General features: G+C 35.7%; 1 pseudogene; it reads right to left on the bottom strand.

Annotated features, from left to right (window-relative positions):
* Nucleotides 1-269: 269 nt before the first annotated feature.
* LOC114297358 (sugar transport protein 8-like) lies at nucleotides 270-21551 on the bottom strand (annotated as a pseudogene).
* Between the last annotated feature and the right edge of the window lie 127 nt (nucleotides 21552-21678).

Here is a 21678-nt window from a genome sequence, read left to right as displayed (position 1 = left end):
CCGAGTCGGGGCTAGGCCTGGAAGGCCATTAGCAAGCTTTCGGTTATGTTATACATTTTTTACCCGTACATTTGTTTTTGTATAAGATATTGTGTTATATGTTATGTAATGTAAGTGGGTAAATTAACGCTTTTGCATATGATTATTTGTTCATATAGATGCACAGCTCGTTGGACTATTGGTGTTTTGTTTATTGCTTCCACAAGCCCCGATTATTTTGATTACATGAAGGCCTTCGGTAATCCAAGGATTACTGGCCGGTTACGACGCTAAACCCATAAGGTCGGTTTGGGTCGTGACACCGGATGTTGCTTCCATACCTTCTCCACAATGGAATCGATCGGAACGCCCTTTGTCTCCGGCACGAGAAGCACCACAAACAATCCCATGACCAAAATCCAAGCCAAGAAGAAAAAGAATATGAAGGCTCGCATGTGACAAAGCATCGATAAGAAAGCTTGAGCCACAAGGAAAGTCATCAACATGTTGGAGCTGATAGCGAAAGCAAAGCTTGAGGTTCTAGTCTCGAGAGGGAAGGTTTCATTAGGAATCAGCCAACCAAGAGGTCCCTATGACCATGCAAAGCGCATAACACACAAGCACACCAGCACCACCATAACCGTAGCGAGTCCTTTGTCCATTGTCCCAGTAGTATTCAAGTGAGTCAGTAGAATTGCACCAATTGATACCTGAATTTGATTCAATTAATTAGTATAAGTACTATGTGAGATGAATTTAAATGTAATTACAAAGAAGTGAAATTAATTTAGTAGTTGGCAAATGAACATTTGGACACAGGCTTGGAGAAGCAACTTTCTTCTTCCAATCTTATCAACAAGATAGATTGAAACAAAAGTACTTGCCACATTCACTATCCCAGTAATCACCGCAGACAACAGCGAAGCATCGTTCTTGAACCCCGTGGTCTGAAACAAAGCCTGTGCGTAGAACATAATCACATTAATCCCAGTTATCTGCTGAAATATCTGCAACATAATCCCTATGACTAGTGGTGGCACACTCGAGCGCTTCATCAGTTTCTTGAAAGGTTGTTTCACTTCCTTGGCTATCTCACATGCCCTTTTCACTTCTTCATACTCGTCTTCCACGTTGTCCAGGCCTCGGATTTTCTTGAGTGCTGCTTTGCCTTTAGTGTCCTTGCCTCGTTCGATATGGCTAGCCGGTGCTTTGCTAAGATTCATGGAGCCGAAGAAAAGGACAAGGCCGGGAACGCCGGCTATGGCTAAGGAGACCCTCCATCTAATTGGGTGGAGGGTGGAAGTGAAATAGTTGACAATGCCAACTATGAGAATTCCAATTATGACAAATAGTTGGAAGAGAATGTTGACTGCCCCTCTGTATTGGACTGGTGCTATCTCTGATAAGAACACTGGAACAGCCTAGAATCATAGATTATTGTTAGGGGGAAAAAAATAAGATTTCCTTGCTTGTCATAAACTTTATGTAAAATAAATATAATTTAAAGGGTTGATTGAACATTAAAAATTTGAGGATAAAATCTAAAATTGTCAGTTAATTTCAGCCTTGTGATTAGTCGAGGGTGGACAAACTCACCTAGACATTCTATTATCAAAAAATAAAATTTATTTTAGGCACAAAAAAATATACCTCATTGCCAAATCCAACTCCAATGCCAAAAAGAATCCTGCCAAGAATGAGCATCCATTTGTGCTTAGCAAGAGCACTGAACCCAGCTCCTCCAATGAAAAATAGGGATGCCACCAGAATTGTGGGCTTGCGACCAAATATACGACATGCCTTTGATGCACCAAAGCTTGCAACCAAAGCAGCAAAGTACAGTGATGATATGAATAGCTGAAGCAACTGATCATCATATTTGCAGTAATTGTCTTCCTTTGCATGAAGTTTCCTCTCGTGAACTTTTGGAAAGAATTTTATCAAGAAATCATCCATCGCAGTCACACCACCTATAGGTACATTTATTAAAGCACTTAATAAAATAAAAATATACACCTATAGGTACATTTATCTATAGGAAGATACATAAACTAGGAATATGAAAGGCTCTTCTAGGGGTGTGAGAGTCATGTGCCAAGTATATTAAGGACACTCTAGTGTGCTACAAGTAAAGTCACAAGAAAGATTAATAATATATTCTGATTGAATTCTAAGTTCATATTGAACGAACTCCTAATTCACAAAGTTGAGAACAAAGGTGAGTCAATGTTACTTTCCTAATCGGCAAAATTCTTTTGAAAGGGATTATAGGAGTGTGAGATTAATCTATCTACAAACTTCTATGTTAATCTTATATAAAGGACACTCTACTGTGCTACAAGTAAAAAAAAAAAAAGACTTTCTTTGATTGGATTGATCACTAGCCAAACTTGCAAACTATTAAAAAAGTAACTAACTCCATATCCTAAGATAAAAGAATAGGCATATAGTTGATTAATCAAAAGATCAGAAACAGTATCAATCTTGGATTCTCCGATTTTATATCCCAGAATAGGATTGTTAAATCCCACAAATGATGCTGGTCACAAATATCTACTTTAATAGGTCGATAGTTGTGTAATTGATGATTAAAAATAAAAATAAAAATAAAAAATGAAATGCTCAGCAAGAGTAAAGCAAACTAGAGAAAAGAGTAGCCAATTGAAGCATCAATAGATAACTTCATTACATAAACCATCTGCGGTCTGCAATTTATTTTCCTTGGCAATGTCAGCAACAAAGATGCTGCCTGAATCACACCATCCACCCAAAACATCCTTGTTGGCGCACTGCAGAGAAAGAACATTTAGAGATGAATTAGGAAACGCAACTGTACGATGACCATTGCAGATTCTTATGTTGCAGAAGCCTACACCTAGGTGTTCAACTTAATTCACGGCATTCCTGACATTAGGCGATTCAGTGTATGGTTGAGACAAAACATGGCATTTCAATGTGTATTCTTTCATGGGAACATTCCGAGAGAATATCATGCCTTGCTAAATCCAAGCTAGTTTGAATCTCCCCTAAATGAGAAGACTTTCTTGCTTTCTTTCCATTGTCCACACAAAACCTGCAATTGGATGATCATTATGGCACGTTGTTAGTCTTCACCTGGACGGAATTTCACAAAGTAATCTATTCAAATAGCCAAACCACCAATTCTTTCTAGGGTTAAAAAAGACAGTTAATTTAAAAGATGACTTGTAACAAATCTCATGTCAATTATGAACCTATAGCACCAGCCCCCTTTCACTAGACAAAGTTACACATGCAAATATTTCGCATCAAAAAGGAACATTGCCTCATGCCTATAGAACTGCAAAACCCCACATGTGATCAAACTTGATAGTGTTGCATCCGTCTAGTCTCAAATTCTCAAACTATAATATAAAGTCCTCCTTTGAGAAAAATATCAATTTCATACAAAAAGAATGCCAAAACAAGATCCATACACTTGTAAGAACTAGTAAGGTTGAGGAAAAGATGGTAACATCACCGATGTGAAGTAAAGCAAACAAACGAAGAAAAAACAGTTTCAGAAATTTTGTAGGGAATCACCTCATAATCAACTCCTTGTACATAGATATAATCAGAGTCAATTGATGCGAAAGCAAATCCAGTTATCTGCAGTATCAGCATAGAAGTTATTTCTTGTCGCAAAATTAAAAACTCCCAGAAGTACATATAAAACCTACAGTACTTTGAACAAAAATCTGAAAATTCATGATAAGTAAGCACAAGGAGTGCAAAAGTTGCGCTTTTTATGCAGCAACAATTATGGGTGAAGCCAACCAATGATGACTCTTTAAGGTTGTAGTCAGTATGAACAGCTATGAATGAACAACTGAACAGGAAACCTCCTCTCTTCTGAAAATCTCTAACAAATGTATAAGCCTCAGATACGCAAGTTTTTTATTGTGAAAATTTGAACCTTGGAGATCAGTTTGTTAGGCAAGATATATACGAGTGTGTTCGTGTATACCTTTATCAGTTAATTTTTAATTTTTAAATATAAATATTAGCTTGTAATCATGAGAAAAGGGACAAACTTCTACCTAAGATTTGACAACAAAACATACCTTACAACCAAACCAAATTATTGAACACAGGATGTGCCTATAATGGCGGGCTGTTGTGGGACTAATCAAAGATAAAAACCCAATTTAAGAAATTTCCAAAACTATAAATGGCTGGTAATGGATGATTTTTGATGACTTTCTAGCATGATCATATAAAAATTTCTCATGGTTAAAGTAAAATGGCAATATAAACTGAGGATATTCAAAAAAGTAATCATTTCTTTTAACATGTATGGTAAACAGGTTGTTTTGGCTTACAAACTCCACTATCCCATTTAAACAATAGATACATACATGCGAGTGTATTTGCAAGTTATACACAAAAAAAATATATATATATATATATATCAGAAGATAATATGTTTCATTTCAGAAATTAGCTATAAAGGTCTGTGTAGAGTAGATGGAATCGTTTGTTATGAGATATTGTCAAACTTTCAACACCAAAGCCCAAAAAACTACCTCTTTAAAGCATTATTGAATTGACAAAGAGGAAAACATATGACAAGGAGAAATGAATCAAAGGAAATACTAATGGATTCTATCTATGCAGGGTAGACTTCTATTTCTTTCCTTTTTCTTTGATAGAAGTGCCAAATTTAAATATGTGAACAACAATTGTCACGACCCAAACCCGGCCCTATGGGTTTAGCACCGTAACCGGCCAGTAATCCGAGATTACCGAAGGCCTGCTGAACAGTAATACAGTGAAACAGAGTACAGGGCCTGGCGGAAGCCAATACAGTAAATAAATAGTGTCCATTGAGCTGTGACAGTCTGTATGCAAAAAGGCTTTTCCATACATTTACACATAAACAGTACAGAGCAGTATACACAATATTTACAATCATTCAGACTAGGGACTCAACCCTATGTAACAGTACAGTAACACCCGGTCTATACAGAACAGTAAAACAGTACAGAAGGGGGAAAACAAACAAAACACCCCCAAGCCATAGCATGGCAACTCGGAACCTCGCAGTGAGGCACAAAGGCTGGCTTGACAAAACTGGAGTAACCCTGACGCCTCTAGCTGCGGTCTGGTGCCTGTACACCTACATATATATATGAGCAGTGAGCTAAAGCCCAGTGAATAACACAATATGTAAATGGGTTAAGAATAAATGTCCTTACAGTATGAAAACAGTTCATTTCAATCAGTCATTCAGTTGTTCAGTACAGTAAACAGTCATATGTGGTACATCCATTAGCATAACAGTAACAGTAGGTCTTGAAAGACCGAACAGTAATGATGGCCATCAGTCAGTAAACAGTAGTGGTTCCACGAGGGAACCGACAGAGATCTCTGTAACAGTAACAGTAACAGTAAACCGTAGGTACTAAGGATGCCACAGTACAGTTCAGAAATAAAGGACATACATTCATTCAGTAATACCAGTTCAGTAAACAGTTCAGTTCAGTATTCAAAAGATATCAGTTGAACATATCTTTACACAATTGTTACTCACAGAGTTTGGGCTACGGTATGCTAGAGCGTGTCTCTCCAGTCGCCAACCCTACACAATTAACAGATTGAACACACTAAGCTATACAGCTGGGAAAGATAATAACTTAACCCCTAATGCCTCGGTGTGTTCTACATCTATATCCTCAACAAGACGCCTTAAACTAGGCCTAAGAATGCCTAGAATGGGATGAGGATGCAAAGATGTACATTTAAAAGCATTTTCAGAAAAACAGAGTTCCGCTCGAGCTCAGGTTTCCCCGCTCGAGCGTACAGGCAAACAAAGGTACACGCTCGAGCGTAAACTTTCCCGCTCGAGCGTACCGTAAAGGTACTGGATGGGTGAAATCTCCGCTCGACGCCTGCTCGAGCGTGAGACATGACCCCGCTCGAGCGCCCAATCCTACGCTCGAGCGGACTGCAAAACAGTGCAGAGACGCTGGGTGCTCGAATTCTACGCTCGAGCGTCACTATACCCGCTCGAGCGGAAGTGCGAAATCTGGAAATTCCAGATTGCACCTTCAAGCTCAAAACCAAGTTGCTAACAACTCAAACCGATCCTCTTGGGCTCATTTTCTGGAAAACTCTTATAAACATATAGAATGTCATAGTTCAAAGCTCAATTTGAGAAATCAAAGCCCAAGGGTTTTCTATTCAAACCCAATTTCAAACCAATTTCAAGAACAATATGAACATGCAACATGCATGAATTCAAACCATTTTGAAGCTTCAATTTGATGCTCTTAGGAGCCAATTCTTTTCAGAACGTGGTGAAATCATGGACTTAAACATGATTATGAACATGCATGTAACCTTTTGCCATGAAAACAACTCAAACATCTACAATACAAACATGCATGCATGAAATGAGCTTCAAATCAACAACAATGAACCAAAATATGACTTAGTTCTACAATGAAGCATGAATCATGCAAGAACTAGCTCAATTCACAAACAAGAGAGTAATTACTCTACCTTAGGTCTCCAATGCAAGGCTAGAGGCTCAAATTAGTAATCTACACTTCAATTACCAAGCAATTCCACCAATAAACTCGAACTCAACTCAATTCCCTCTCACTCTCTATTTCTCTCTCTCTAGTCGGTGCTGTGCTCAAGAATGAGCTGATGAAATGTGTATGTATGAGTGTAATGAGATGAGCCAAGTAGTGGGCCACTTAAGTGGCATTTAGGTAATTACGGCAAACTTTGCAATTAACTCATTTTAATCTAATTCAATCACACCTAATCAGTTTTCAAGTAAATACACCGTAAAATCACATTAATTACGAGGGTCAAGGAACATCAATCGGTTTCTAATTCGGCCGCCGATAAGGCCTTCAATTAGCAGTTTAAACATATAAGCATGAACAGATAATCATACAGTTAAACAGATAGAATGCAATTTAACTAACATATACTCAATCGATTCGGTTTCCAATTTCAGTCAGTCAGTTTAGTACTTTAATCAGTTCAATTATCAGTCATTATCAGTTCCATTTCGCAGTAATCAATGATTAACGGTAATCATTCAGTCATTAATCAGTAAACAGTATGGGGGTTGTTACAACAATGCACAGGCAGGAAACATATCTTTCAAAATATGGGTTGTTAACACTTCACATTTGTTATGCAGATACTAAGTTTTTTTTCTTTTGAATTGGTATTGTTTATTAAAAACATTTATGAAGCATGTGGACTACTAACAATCCCAGACATCTACCCCTACAACCGTCAACAAGACTTAATGATCACAAGTATTTTATTCTTCACTGTTATATTATAAGAATCAAGACATTTGATTCTTCATTATTAATGCAGTAAAATCTAAACTCAACCATTCACAACTTTGTTCTCCTTATAAAATCTAGCCACTGGTGAAGAACATGGAGTAAAAGTTACTGAGAAATTTAAGCGACCTCATATTTTGAGTAGTGCACCCATCTTGATAGCGCTGACCACCTACAGTCAGGATGTAAAAATGAAAATCAACATATTAACCAATGCAAGATTAAGTGGAATTTAGTACTCCATTTTCTTTCAATCTGTCTGATTGCAAATGAAACTAAGCACAAGAGGAAATGATATATTATACTGAAGAGAATGGAAAAATAGGGAGAAAGGTATCAAACCCTAAAATCAAACCCATTTACAACATTAAACCCATAAAATTCTAGTAATGAAACCACTTCAAACAAACCCATTTCAGAAGTGAAGACAAAATTAAACTGAATGAGTAGAATAAACGACCCTAGAGCAAGAGTTAACAGTTGGGGAAATAGAAGAAGGGGTAGAGAGAGAACGAGATAGAGAGAGTTAGAGCGAGACAGAGAGCAACAAAGCGAAAGGGAGTGAGAGAGCGAACCTGCTAGCGGCGGTGGCGGTGCTAATATGCGGCTTACGGGAACCGACGGTGCTGAGGATGTGCGGTCGTGAGGTTTTATCGTCGTGAGGTTTCTTGATTTGCAGTGGTAAGGTTGGCTGAGACAGCGGTTCGGTGGTTGTGGTGTATACACAGAGAGGGTAAAAGTGTGAGACACAAGTGTGAATCTGAAATTACTCCCTTTATAAAATTTTGAGCTTCCACAACTAAATGATTTATTTGTCAGGAAATGTATAATTTCATGCCATTTGGCGACTAAATATTATTTTAGTCAGTAAAGGGTGCGAAGAATCTGACTAAATATTATTTTAGCCTAAATTATATACTATTGGCGACTAAAATTGTTTCAGTCACTAAAAGTAGTATTTTGGCGATTAAATATTATTTTAGTCGCTAAAAAGGATGCAAAAAATCTGACTAAATATTATTTTAGCCTAAATTATATACTATTGCTGACTAAAATTGTTTTAGACGCTAAAAGTAGTATTTTGGCAACTAAATATTTTGGTCGCCAATTAATTTTATAAATCCCCCCAAAATTCAAAATTTTCCCTCCAAATATTTTAATTCTTTAACGACTAAAATATTGTTTAGTTGCTAAAAATAAATTTTTGGTCGCCAAAAGTCTGAAAGTAATTTTTTGTTTTTCATTCAGCGACTAAAAAAATTTAGTATCCAAAACTATCTATACAGCGACTAAAACATTTTTTAGTCGCTAATTGTGGGTATTTTTAGCAACTAAAACTTTTTTTAGTCGCCAATAATCAATATTTCCCGACTAAAAAAATTAGTAGCTAAATATTGTACTTTTACCAACTAAAAAACTTTTTAGTCACCAATTCCACAAGTTTTGGCGACAAATTTTTTTTAATTGCCAAATTTGGTCACCAAAAGTGCTTTTTGTTGTAGTGTGCCTATAAAAACAAAATGATACATACTATCCATCATTCCACAATCTGCATCCATATACCAAAAATAAATAATATTAAATATCAAAATCCATACAAATCAACTATTGTCCAAACTAAAATAATAATTCCATACAAAATATATCATACAAAAATCAAAGCCCTCCATATACAAAAAAATACATTTACTACCAAGCAAAATTACCATTTAGCATGATACAAATTACCATCATAATCTGTACCACAACAAAAGATGATATATGTACTACGACAAAAGTTTTCTATGGACCATGACAAAACGTCCTATATGTACGCCGACAAATGGTATATATGTACCACGACAGAAAGTGATCTATGTACCACGACATTCATTATCTATTGATTGCCAAAAAAAATTTGTATTAGTAATAATGAACTTCACAAAAGTTGAGGACGACAAAAGTATTATATTAGTTCTACACAAGTAAAAATTCTTCTCCATACACCAATATGGATTATCCACAAATCCACGCAACAAAGCCATCTACAAAGAAAAACAAAAAACGAAACATTAGAATTGGTTGAAAAATATCAATTCAGTCAGCCATATGGAACATATTCTAACATGCATTTAAGGTAGAACAATCGAGAAATATCTTCTTGAAAATAAAAGAAAGTATATATATATATATATATATATGTATCATGCAATATTTATTCCAACCAACTGCACAAACAATGTAATATGTAATTTCTTCGTCCTATAAATATATAAAGGCAATTATTAGAATATGTAGATGTTATTTTAATAAAATTGTTGTTTTTTTAACTAAGTGTTGCAAGTTTTTCGACTAAGTGTAAGGTGTATTCAGGGCCTGTTATGAATTTTCGCCCCCGGAAAGTCCTTTTTCGAGTTTATGGCGTATTCGGCTCTAACTCCCAACCTACGGGTCTGAATTACGATCCATCAGATCTCATAAGTCCTATTTGTCACGGTGAAGCTATCTGTGTGAGCCACACGGTCGTTCGGGGGCTGTTTTCAATTTTCGCCCCCAAAACGCCTTTTTTCGACTAAGTTTAGGGCGTTTTCGGCTCTAACTCCCAACCTACGGGTCCGAATTACGTTCCGTCAGTTCTCACAAGTCCTATTTTTCATGGGAGAACTGTCTCTATGAGCCACACGGTCGTTCGAGGGCTGTTTTAAATTTTTGCCCTCGAAACCCCCTTTTTCGACTAAGTTTTGGACGTATTCGACTCTAACTCCCAACCTACATGTCCGAATTACGTTCCGTCAGATCTCACAAGTCCTATTTGTCATGGGGTAACTGTCTATGTGAGCCACATGGTTGTTCGGGGACTGTTTTGAAATTTTGCCCCCGAAACGCCCTTTTTCGACTAAGTTTTGGACGTATTCGGCTCTAACTCTCTACCTACGGGTCCGAATTACGTTCCCTCAATTCTCACAAGTCCTATTTGTCATGGCGAAGCTATTCGTGTGAGCCACATAGTAGTTTGGGGGCTGTTTTGAATTTTTGTCCCTGGAAATCCCTTTTTCGACTAAGTTTAGGGCTTATTCGACTCTAACTCTCAACCTACAAGTCCGAATTACATTCCGTCAGTTGTCATAAGTCCTATTTGTCATGGGGAAGCTGTCCGTGAGAGCCACATGGTGGTTCGGGGCCTGTTTTGAATTTTTCCTCTCGAAAGCCCTATTTCGACTAAGTTTAGACCGTATTCGGCTATAACTATGGTAAAGCCATAAACATTCCTAGTGGGCTGATTGAGTGCCAAATGAGAAGTTAATGCATGTGAAATCTGATTCAAAATTTCTGAAAGAAAATTTTCATTCTCCAAATTTTCATTCTCAAAATTTTCTGAAAGTTGGCTAATATAAAGTAAAAAGTGATTTCAGTTCAAATAAGAATCTTAAAGAAATTATAAAAATAACCAAAACTGACCCAAAAACGCTAAAGAAAGTTGTCAAAGTAAATAGATAAGTTTGAGTAAAAATGAACACATGCACGCGCGCACAGATTAACTACATGGACCAAACACGTGACAAAGTACATAAACTATCTTAAAAGGCTTCAAAATTACATATGGTTTATGAAAGATGTACATAAACTATCTTAAAAGGCTTCAAAATTACATATGGTTTATGAAAGATTAATCACAAGGACCAAACATGTGACGAAGTATCACATAAACTAACTAGCCAACAACAACTATCTTTATTTTCATTTCTCCTTCAAAATGTTTAAGATGATGCAGTTGAAACTTACATTAACTGACCAAAGTATAAGGTTCTTTCTATGCCAGTAATGTTGATTTCCAGTTCCACAACAAAAACTCATCTCTAAACCATAAGGATGCTCGACCTCTTAATACTTACATTGCTATGGTTAACAACAAAAAATTACCAAAAAGATGTATAATTATCTGCACAAAAATAAGGAAAAGATTTTCCCACCTTTATATTTGAACAAGGCAACTTTCAAACCTTGCCTTGAAACTATTATTTCCTCCCAACCCAAACACATTGATTTCATTAAGGGAAGAGAAATACAAGATAACATCTTTATAGAAGCGAAGGACAAAAATTGAGGTCCTTTGGCAAAGCTAGTGTCTTGTTTAGCACAAAACTAAGCAATCACCTTCTACAAAACAAAGAACTAATAATAATTTGTTGTTTAGAAGCGAAGGACTTCCCATTGGGACAAGCAGGACAAATATCACAACCCAGAACTCATTCTATCCCCTCAAATCCAGCCAAACATTGCACAAACCCACCAGAAATGTTTTCATTTTTCTTTTCTAGGAAAAACTCAACAGGAATATTAATTAAGTGCAAAGACAACATATTCAATTCAACTTCCAAATTTCTCCTCTAAGAAAAAGTTAAAGCAGACTGTTGATCTAGACACACTATTAAGTGGATACATATAAATTATAAAGACGTAAAAATCTGAAGTTCTAAAAACATAGCAACAAGAAGCAGTTATATTGTCAAAGATATATGATAAAATAGGTGTAGAAATCTTAAAACCAGAATTAAAGAAAAATAATAGCTAGTGTCTTATTTTTATTTATAAGTCAATCTTCCAATGGAAAATGTTACCTATAGGACATTTATAATTAGAAAGGATCTCTCGTTAAAGAAAAAGTAAACCAAATACCTCTAGGATTTCTCCCCAAATTTCATTAAAAGAAATCATTATAATATTTATCTTGGTCCGCAATCTTAATTGTTCCCAAACAAATAAATCAATCAATACACCCAACGCACCTACACATCCATTTGTGGTTTAAGTCCCCATCATATTGTAATATGCATGGCATATTCACATGTCAAAGTTCACTAAGTTAACCATCAGAATTTGCATATGTCGAACTTGTTGTGTAGTTGTTTGTTTTTAAGGAATACTAACCCATATAAGTTTCAGAAAATAATTGATAATCCTAAAGAATTCAAACCCAAATATGTAACAGGTTGTGTTGCTCAGTGTAAATCAGTAAAAAAGTTTAAAGTTCATTGAACTTCATATGTGCTTTATATTTTGGAGTCTACTAGAGAGCTAAGGAATCATGAGTTGTATAGAGATGAAATTGATCCTTCTATAAACATCATGGGTGCTACATGGAGGCACGTGTTGTGGGAAAATGCTTTTGGAGTATGAAGGACAGGTGGCTTTTTTGTGAGGTCATGTCTATAACAATTCTTTAAAGTGCCATACCCGATTGGTAGTTCCATTGTTATGATTTCTGCTGTTTTGAATTATCAAGTCACCCAATTGTCCAAGAGCTTAAATGAGCCCAACAATACGTATCATGCTACAAAAACCCAATTAAAGAATATTACGTAAATTAAAGAATAGACCTATATAACGGATTATGAGAAAATACATATCTTCAATCAAACTCAAGTCCAAGAGGCTTAGGCCCAATAAGATGCTTGCCTCCTAACTGAAGTATATGATGCCACAAATAACTAAGTACACTAAAGATATTATATGGAAGCAAAACAATGACTCACCAATATCAGGCTCCAACTTTGCTCCATTCAAGTCAGAGACAACCTTACTAATAGGCTCTTTTGTCCCATTCTAAATAAAAAAAATAAAAGAATAGTCAATAAAATTAAAAAGAATAAAATACGTGTACTGTTTACAATTTCCAATAGCACGGTAAGTAAAACAGTGTAAAAACAAAGTTTGTGAAGTGTATGGCACAAAAACGTTAAAATATATGCACAAGTAACACTACAATACTCAAAAGTTATAGAGTGTTGTGAATACAATATAATTTGTGGATTAACACTTTCAAAATCTTGGAACGAAGTTGAAACCAGATCAAATGGATGGGAAGTTCCAAATGAAAACAACAACTAACATCACTATTATTGCACTATTTCAATTTGAGGGACCAAGGAAAAGTATACCGACGTAGTTATTACATAAGAGTCATACTAATAAAGAAATAATCAGCTTATTTTCTTGTTCTCTTTTAGTCCTTAGTTCTACCTATTTTTCCTATACTATATTCTCCAAACCTTATCTTCCAATAAATACTCCAAGATACTTAAACCACATTTTTTTTTTTTTTTTTTGTGATAGCTCATGATTGGGAAACTTCAAACCTATTAAAAATAGACTGAAGAAAGAAAATCAATGTGGTTATTGTTTTTACAAATTCTTTTGAAACTCCTCAATTTCATCATCCCAAATAAAGAGCAACAGAGAAACTGAAAAAAAAAAGAAACCAACTGCCCTAGACATAATGTTGAGTGAATCTACCTTCTCAACATTAAAACAAGCCCCCCAAGTTTCTAAAAGAAATTTAAGAACAGGAAGAAGAAATTCTCCCTGGTGAAGTCTCCTTCTGAGTTGAAAGGAACGGACACCCATCATCGAGTAAAAAGGGTAGATGGCCAAATGCAGACTCTAAACATTCCCCGTAAGTTCTGTTGGAATAAATGATTTTTGGGGACTTTAATTTAATATTAAAGTGTGGTGACTTTAATTAAAGATTAAAGTGGGTCCCAACCATCTATTGTGTTGGGTCCAAGTGGGTCTAGATACTTTGCATTGAGATCTTTACACCACACATAGAATGGCCAAAAACCATTGAGATTTGAATGAGAAATTACCTCATGAAGTTAGCTTCATGGAAAAAAGGTAATGAAGTTTGTAACTCCTGCATTAATGGGGTTTGTAACTCCTGCATTAATGGGGTTTGTAACTCCTGCCTTTATTGCAGAGGTTAATGGTGCATTATGAACAGCCATAAAGGCTGGAGGCTCTTCCTCTCTCCCCTATACATGTATAAATTGAGACCCTCCTGTCAAGTCTCAAACACAGAAATTTTTACTTCCATTTCACAAGTCAGTTTGCCTGAAAGTTCCTACAGTGAGAGAGTGCTGCCACTGTTTTGTTCGCTAAGCTAGACAGAGAGTGCTTCTGCCGTAGCTGGTTTTGACCGTCGTATCCTGGGAGACAGACGCCGGGATTCCTCAAGCACTCGACCAGTGAGGCGGCGAAATCTGTTTTAAGGAAACTGCTTCCGTGCAGGCTTCGGTTTCATCTCTTTACCCTTTTATTGTTTTGTGTATTTCTGTTGAAATTTAGTTGTAATTATTAGCATGTGTTCTTAGTATATATATAATTTGATTTCTTCATAAATCTATTTATTTAATTTCAAAATTTGAACAACAAGCTTAAAACAGATTTTTCATATATGTTTTTCCTATGAAATTGATCGAATAGATTTATATAGACATTTGTATAATGTTACTAGGAACTGTTGCGGAATTGCTCCCTATTTCAATGATTGTAAATTATGCAATGTGATTCTCTTATTGTTTAGTTTAATTAGAATGCTCTATCATAATTTGTATACTTAATTGTATTACTCTGATCTTATTTTATGAGTATGGTTCATCATTCCCCTTCTATGATTTGCATGAATTTTATTGATGTTGCAATTTTGACATACTAATTCTATTCTATTCTAGGTTTTAATTTGTTACATGCTTATTATTTTCTAGACTAGATTACATGATTTAATCTTTAGAATTTTTGCATGTTAATGGTTGAATGGTTATATACTTGAAGTGCTTGGTTATTAGTTTATTACATATAAACAATTCAAATTATTTACATAAATTGCATGCTACTTATTTGGTTTCATCCTATTTGTCTAATGTTGCATATGTATATTTTGATTTTGCATGCTTCTAGCTTTACTATCTAATTTGCATGTGAAATTGCTTCTAGTTTTCTAGAGTTATACACATAAGTTATTTCCATGAATAGTGTGTGATTTAATTGGATGAATTAAAGTTTGAATTAAATGTAGTTCTTTGGAGTTATAAAATTTGTGTAACTTGCCTATATTTATTTACATGGTTATTGTGAATTAAATTCTTATATAATTTATGGCAATTAATTTTTTAATTTAATGTAGAAGTTATAAGGTTTTGTAACTTGTATAGTATCTTAATTCCTTAGTTATTTTGTTATTCTATGATTTGCTAGAAGGTTAAATAATATTTGATTGTATGTACAATTGCTTTATATTATGTTGTCGTTTTCTACTAACTCTCTTTGTAGGCATACCTAAGCGTAGAAAGGAATTGTTTGGACTACTTATAATCCTCAATTGGATTGGTTATTTTTTTTATGTTTGAAGAAAAAAAAAATTTTGAGATTTAGTTGGTTTGTTTACCAATTTGTAGTAGCAAGTTTTATTTGTTTATTAGACGCATTTTATATGCATGTATTTGGTTGTAGCAATTTTAAATTGTTTGCAAGTTTAAATTGCTTGTAAGTTTGGATTTTGGTTTGGTTTTCTGGAATAGAAACCAAAGTGTTTAGCCTTGGCTAAAAAGGAGGTTTTATTTGTTCGAAATGGCAACTATCACTGATGCTGCTGCTACTGCTAATGTTGGTGGGGATCTGAACCCCGGGGCAACTGGGTTGCCAACCCCTACTGTTGTGACCTCTGTGGTCAACCATGGCGTTACTCTAGCTGTTCCAGGAGGACCGCTCAGTCATCATGAGCGCCCAGAGAAATTTGCTGGGGTGAACTTCAAGAGATGGCAGCAAAAGATGCTGTTCTACTTGACCACGCTAAACCTTGCAAAGGTTCTGAGCGAGATCCTCCAGCCATGGCAGAGAATGAGCCTGATAGGCAGAAAGTCATGGCGCTTAACACATGGAAGCAGACAGACTATCTTTGCCGGAACTATGTGTTCAACAGCTTGGCAGACTCACTCTATAGTGTGTTTTGTTCCAAGAGCTCAGCAAAAGAGTTATGGAAAAGCGTTAAGCCTTCGTATAAATTCTTACGAATGTGGGGGTGTTTTGCAAAAGTGGCAATTCCTACACCCAAACGGGTTAGGATAGGCCCGAAATCCGTGGATTGTATATTCATTGGTTATGCACATAATAGTAATGCATATCGGTTTCTTGTACATAAGTCTGAAATTCCAGACATACACAGGAATACCATTATGGAGTCAAGGAATGCATGTTTCTTTGAAGACATTTTTCCTTGCCGAACCCATGAAAGGGTTCCAAGGTCTTTGGAGAAATTTGATGAGCTTGCTAGTGAGGATGATCATATTGATGATCCAGGTGATGATCAAATTGAGGTTTTAGATGAGCCCAGAAGGAGTAAAAGGGTTAGGATATCCAAATCTTTTGGTCCAAACTTCTTAACTTATATGGTTGAGAACGAACCTCAAACTTTCCACAAAGCTGTGACTTCTCCTGAGAGTCCATTATGTAAAGAAGCGGTCAAAAGTGAGATTGACTCCATCTTACAGAACCACACCTGGGAGTTGGTAGATTTACCTCCAGGTTGCAAGCCTTTAGGCTGCAAATGGATTTTTAAAAGAAAGATGAAGGCTGATGGGTCTATTGACAAGTATAAGGCGAGACTTGTTATCAAAGGGTACAGGAAACGAGAAGGCCTGGATTACTTTGATACGTACTCACCTGTTACTAGGATAACATCCATTCGGATGGTGATTGCGATTGCTGCTTTGCACAATCTAGAAATTCACCAGATGGATGTAAAGACAGCTTTCTTAAATGGAGATTTGAATGAAGAAATCTACATGGAGCAACCTGAAAGATTTTCAGCTCCAGGGCAAAGCAGGAAAGTTTGTAAACTTGTCAAATCTTTGTATGGTTTGAAGCAAGCGCCTAAACAATGGCATGAGAAGTTTGACAACGCAATGTTGTCAAATGGGTTTAGAATCAACGAATGTGACAAGTGTGTTTATGTCAAAGACACTGACAGAGGTTATGTCATTTTGTGTCTATATGTTGATGATATGCTCATTATAGGTAGTAACGATGAAATGATCAAAACTACCAAAAAGTTGTTAAACTCTAAGTTTGACATGAAGGATATGGGCATTGCAGATGTTATTCTGGGAATTAAGATTACTAGAATCTCTGACGGAATTATACCATCTCAGTGTCATTATGTTGATAAGATACTTGAGAAGTTTAGTGGATCAGATATGAGTGTGTCATCGACACCTGTAGACTTAAGTCTACATTTTACCAAGAATAATAATGAAAGTGTCTCACAGTTAGAATATTCTCGGGTAATTGGAAGTTTAATGTATCTGATGAGTTGTACTAGGCCGGATATAGCTTACTCGGTTAGCAGGCTTAGTAGATACACAAGTAATCCCGATGCTTCTCATTGGAAGGGTATTGTGCGGGTGTTAAGGTATTTACGCTACACTCGGGATTATGGGTTGCATTATACTCGATATCCAGCGGTGCTTGAAGGCTATAGTGACGCAAATTGGATATTAGATATAAAGGACTCAAAGTCCACTAGTGGATATGTGTTCACTCTTGGTGGAGCAGCGGTGTCTTGGAAATCTTTCAAACAAACGTGTATATCTAGATCAACGATGGAATCAGAGTTTATTGCTTTGGATAAAGCAATGGAAGAAGCTGAATGGCTTTGCCATTTCCTTGAAGATATTCCAAGTTGGTCCAAACCTGTGCCTGCTATTTGTATTCATTGTGATAGTCAATCTGCAATTGGTAGGGCACAGAGTAATATGTATAATGGAAAGTCTAAACATATCCGTCGTAGACATAATTCCATACGACAACTACTCTCGAATGGAGTTGTCTCTATAGACTATGTAAAGTCTAAGGACAACATTGCGGATCCGCTAACCAAAGGGTTAAATCGAGTGTTAGTCGAAACGTCGTCAAAAGGAATGGGGTTGAGGCCTTTGGAAGTTACCGGAATGGAAACCCAACCTAGATGACTGGAGATCCCAAGATCTAGGTTCAATGGGACAACCTAATTGCGTGTAACGGTGGTATGTCACTGAGGAGGTTAAACCTCCAGCCATTCCTTCTATCAGTGATACCTGCAAGTGTAGAGGTTAAGCTGAGCTTTTAATGACTCTAGTGTGTTAAGCTATTGAGCTGAGTATAGCAGGATACTCAAGTAGAGTCACCTATGTGAGTGTGAAGTGGGGCCGCTTCTAGAAGAATTGGGCAGGCCAAGATTCTTTGAAACCACTCATTGAACCAGGCTAGTGTCCAGGGCCACACAGAGCACACCAGTGAGAACAGAATGGTGGTAGGAGTAATTCCCGTGTGAGATCTATTGTCTCAGTTTACATAAACGGCAGAGCAGTTCAAGATGTCATATTCACTGATCAGCCAGTAAACTCGATAGGTTTTCACTGGGAGAGGTTCAAAGCCAAAAGCTACCTTCTCTGATGTCGGGGTTAGTCCGTTGTATTCTCTCTCCGAGTCATTATTGTTGAACGGTGTTCGTTTGTTGAGTCATTCGGTCAATTTTTATTCATGTGGGGGATTGTTGGAAAAAATGATTTTTGGGGACTTTAATTTAATATTAAAGTGTGGTGACTTTAATTAAAGATTAAAGTGGGTCCCAACCATCTATTGTATTGGGTCCAAGTGGGTCTAGATACTTTGCATTGAGATCTTTACACCACAGATAGAATGGCCAAAAACCATTGAGATTTGAATGAGAAATTACCTCATGAAGTTAGCTTCATGGAAAAAAGGTAATGAAGTTTGTAACTCCTACATTAATGGGGTTTGTAACTCCTGCATTAATGGGGTTTGTAACTCCTACATTAATAGGGTTTGTAACTCCTGCCTTTATTGCAGAGGTTAATGGTGCATTATGAACAGCCATAAAGGCTGGAGGCTCTTCCTCTCTCCCCTATACATGTATAAATTGAGACCCTCCTGTCAAGTCTCAAACACAGAAATTTTTACTTCCATTTCACAAGTCAGTTTGCCTGAAAGTTCCTACAGTGAGAGAGTGATGCCACTGTTTTATTCGCTAAGCTAGACAGAGAGTGCTTCTGTCGTAGCTGGTTTTGACCGTCGTATCCTGGGAGACAGACGTCGGGATTCCTCAAGCACTTGACCAGTGAGGCGGCGAAATCTGTTTTAAGGAAACTGCTTCCGTGCAGGCTTCGGTTTCGTCTCTTTACCCTTTTATTGTTTTGTGTATTTCTGTTGAAATTTAGTTGTAATTATTAGCATGTGTTCTTAGTATATATATAATTTGATTTCTTCATAAATCTATTTATTTAATTTCAAAATTTGAACAACAAGTTCAATACATAAGCAAGTAACCAAGAGTTCTTAAATTAATGAGATATTATGGTGCTTACACATTTCACTTGCCAAAAAAGAAAAGAAAGGAAATGAAACAAAATTACTTAATTGGCAAACCCATTGACCACATTTATTATTTCTTGGTGAAATAGCAGATGTTTGGGCCGTTACACCTGAAGGTTCACATTATCCTATTGGGACCATTCAAGTTAAGTTTCTCAAATGAATCCTTTTATAAGCTTTCTTTGGTGTGTAAAAATGACAGGGCTCCTAATTTTTGAAAGAGTACAATGTCATTCTTTGAGTTGCAAAATTCCCTTGCTTAATGGGAATTCATTATTATAAAAGCATCCAATTACCCTTCTTTCTCTCATTCTGTCTTCTCTCTTCTGTGAGATTTTTTTCATTCTATCTTCTCTCTCCTGTGAGATTTCTTGTTTGAAGAAGATTTTATAATTTTGAGTATGTATTTTTCAATTTGGAGAAGCAAAAATGGCTAATGCAGAGGTATTCAAATCGAAAATCACTGTATATGTGGTTGCTTGTTGGATTGTCGCAGCTTTTGGAGGCCTAATGTTTGGTTATGATATTGGAATTTCAGGTAATGCCCTCAACTATATTGATTTAATTCTTTGATTAGAAAATCATAGATGTTAGACTTATTCATTTTGATAATTTGTCTAAAGAGCAAAATCAACCCCTACAAGAAGTAGAAGAATGATGAAATGAAAATCACCAAGATAAACAATAGATGTAATGTATAGGTGAAGATTCCAAAGAGGTAAATGAAGGTATAACTCCTAACACACCTTTAAGCTTAAAGTTCTATACTCTTTAAGGTGTGATTTGTGTACAATAGGTTGTGTCTAATCATTGCTTCCATGTAACCTAAATGTACTAAGTTTGCTAAGTCATGTTCTGCTAGTTTCTTTCAAACCCTCATTGAACTAAAAAATGAGAATTATATTATTTTGATGAATGCCTATTATGTTTAATTATGTTTTAATTTATTAGGCCTTTGTTATGCTCTTTGTTTTATTAAAAAATGATGCAACAATCTCATTTAATCACATAACATTATCAAGAGGCATTTTTATCAATTCAATCCACATACTCAAGTATGATAAAACATTTTACTCAATGTGGAATACAACATGAATACTATAAACAATTTATCAATCAAAAGCATTTCATGAGATGTATGCCAATATAATCCATATTCAAAAGATATTCAATAGGATAGATGCAATGTCTCTACAAACATATAATACTTCTTTTCATTTAGATATTGTTGATGGATCATAATTAACGAATTTCATAACTCATTCAAATATTCCAATGTAAAGCATATAAGCATGAAATTTTCATATTGGGCATATTCTTGAGATTATAAATGTACAATTCAAAATATAGATAGTATACATCTCAAAAACATGCTATGACATCAAAATTGATTCTACAAAGATATAACTCAAAAGGAAATTAACATATTAGTATGAAGTCATATATAAGATGTGAAAAGTATACTTACAAAAAATATTTATCACTTCTTATCTCTTTTTCATAGCAATGGATGATATGATATATAATGTTAATGAATACATGAATCATTCATATTCTAATAGGCATTCATCAAAATAATAGAATTCTTATTTTTGAGTTCAATGAGGGTTTGAAAGAAACTAGCAAAACATGACTTAGCAAACTTAGTACACTTAGGTTGCATGGAAGCAATGATTAAACACAACCTATTGTACACAAATCACACCTTAAAGAATATAGAACTTTAAGCTTAAAGGTGTGTTAGGAGTTATACCTTCATTTACCTCTTTGGAATCTTCACCCATACATTACCTCTATTGTTCATCTTGGTGATTTTCATTTCATCATTCTTCTTCTTCTTGTAGGGGCTGATTTTTCTCTTTAGACAAATCATCAAAATAAATAAGTCTAACATCTATGATTTTCTAATCAAAGAATTAAATTAATATAGTTGAAGGCATTACCTAAAATTCCAATATCATAACCAAACATTAGGCCTTCAAAAGCTGCGACAATCCAACAAGCAACCACATATACAGTGATTTTCGATTTGAATACCTCTGCATTAGCCATCTTTGCTTCTCCAAATTGAAAAACACACACACTCAAAATTATTAAATCTTCTTCAAACAAGAAATCTCACAGGAGAGAGAAGACAGAATGAAAAAATCTCACAGAAGAGAGAAGACAGAATGAGAAA

This window comes from Camellia sinensis, chromosome 6 (assembly GCF_055761805.1).
Source record: "Camellia sinensis isolate YWXY chromosome 6, ASM5576180v1, whole genome shotgun sequence".
Classification (NCBI taxonomy): Eukaryota; Viridiplantae; Streptophyta; class Magnoliopsida; order Ericales; family Theaceae; genus Camellia; species Camellia sinensis.
This window is presented reverse-complemented; position numbering and strand designations above follow the sequence as displayed.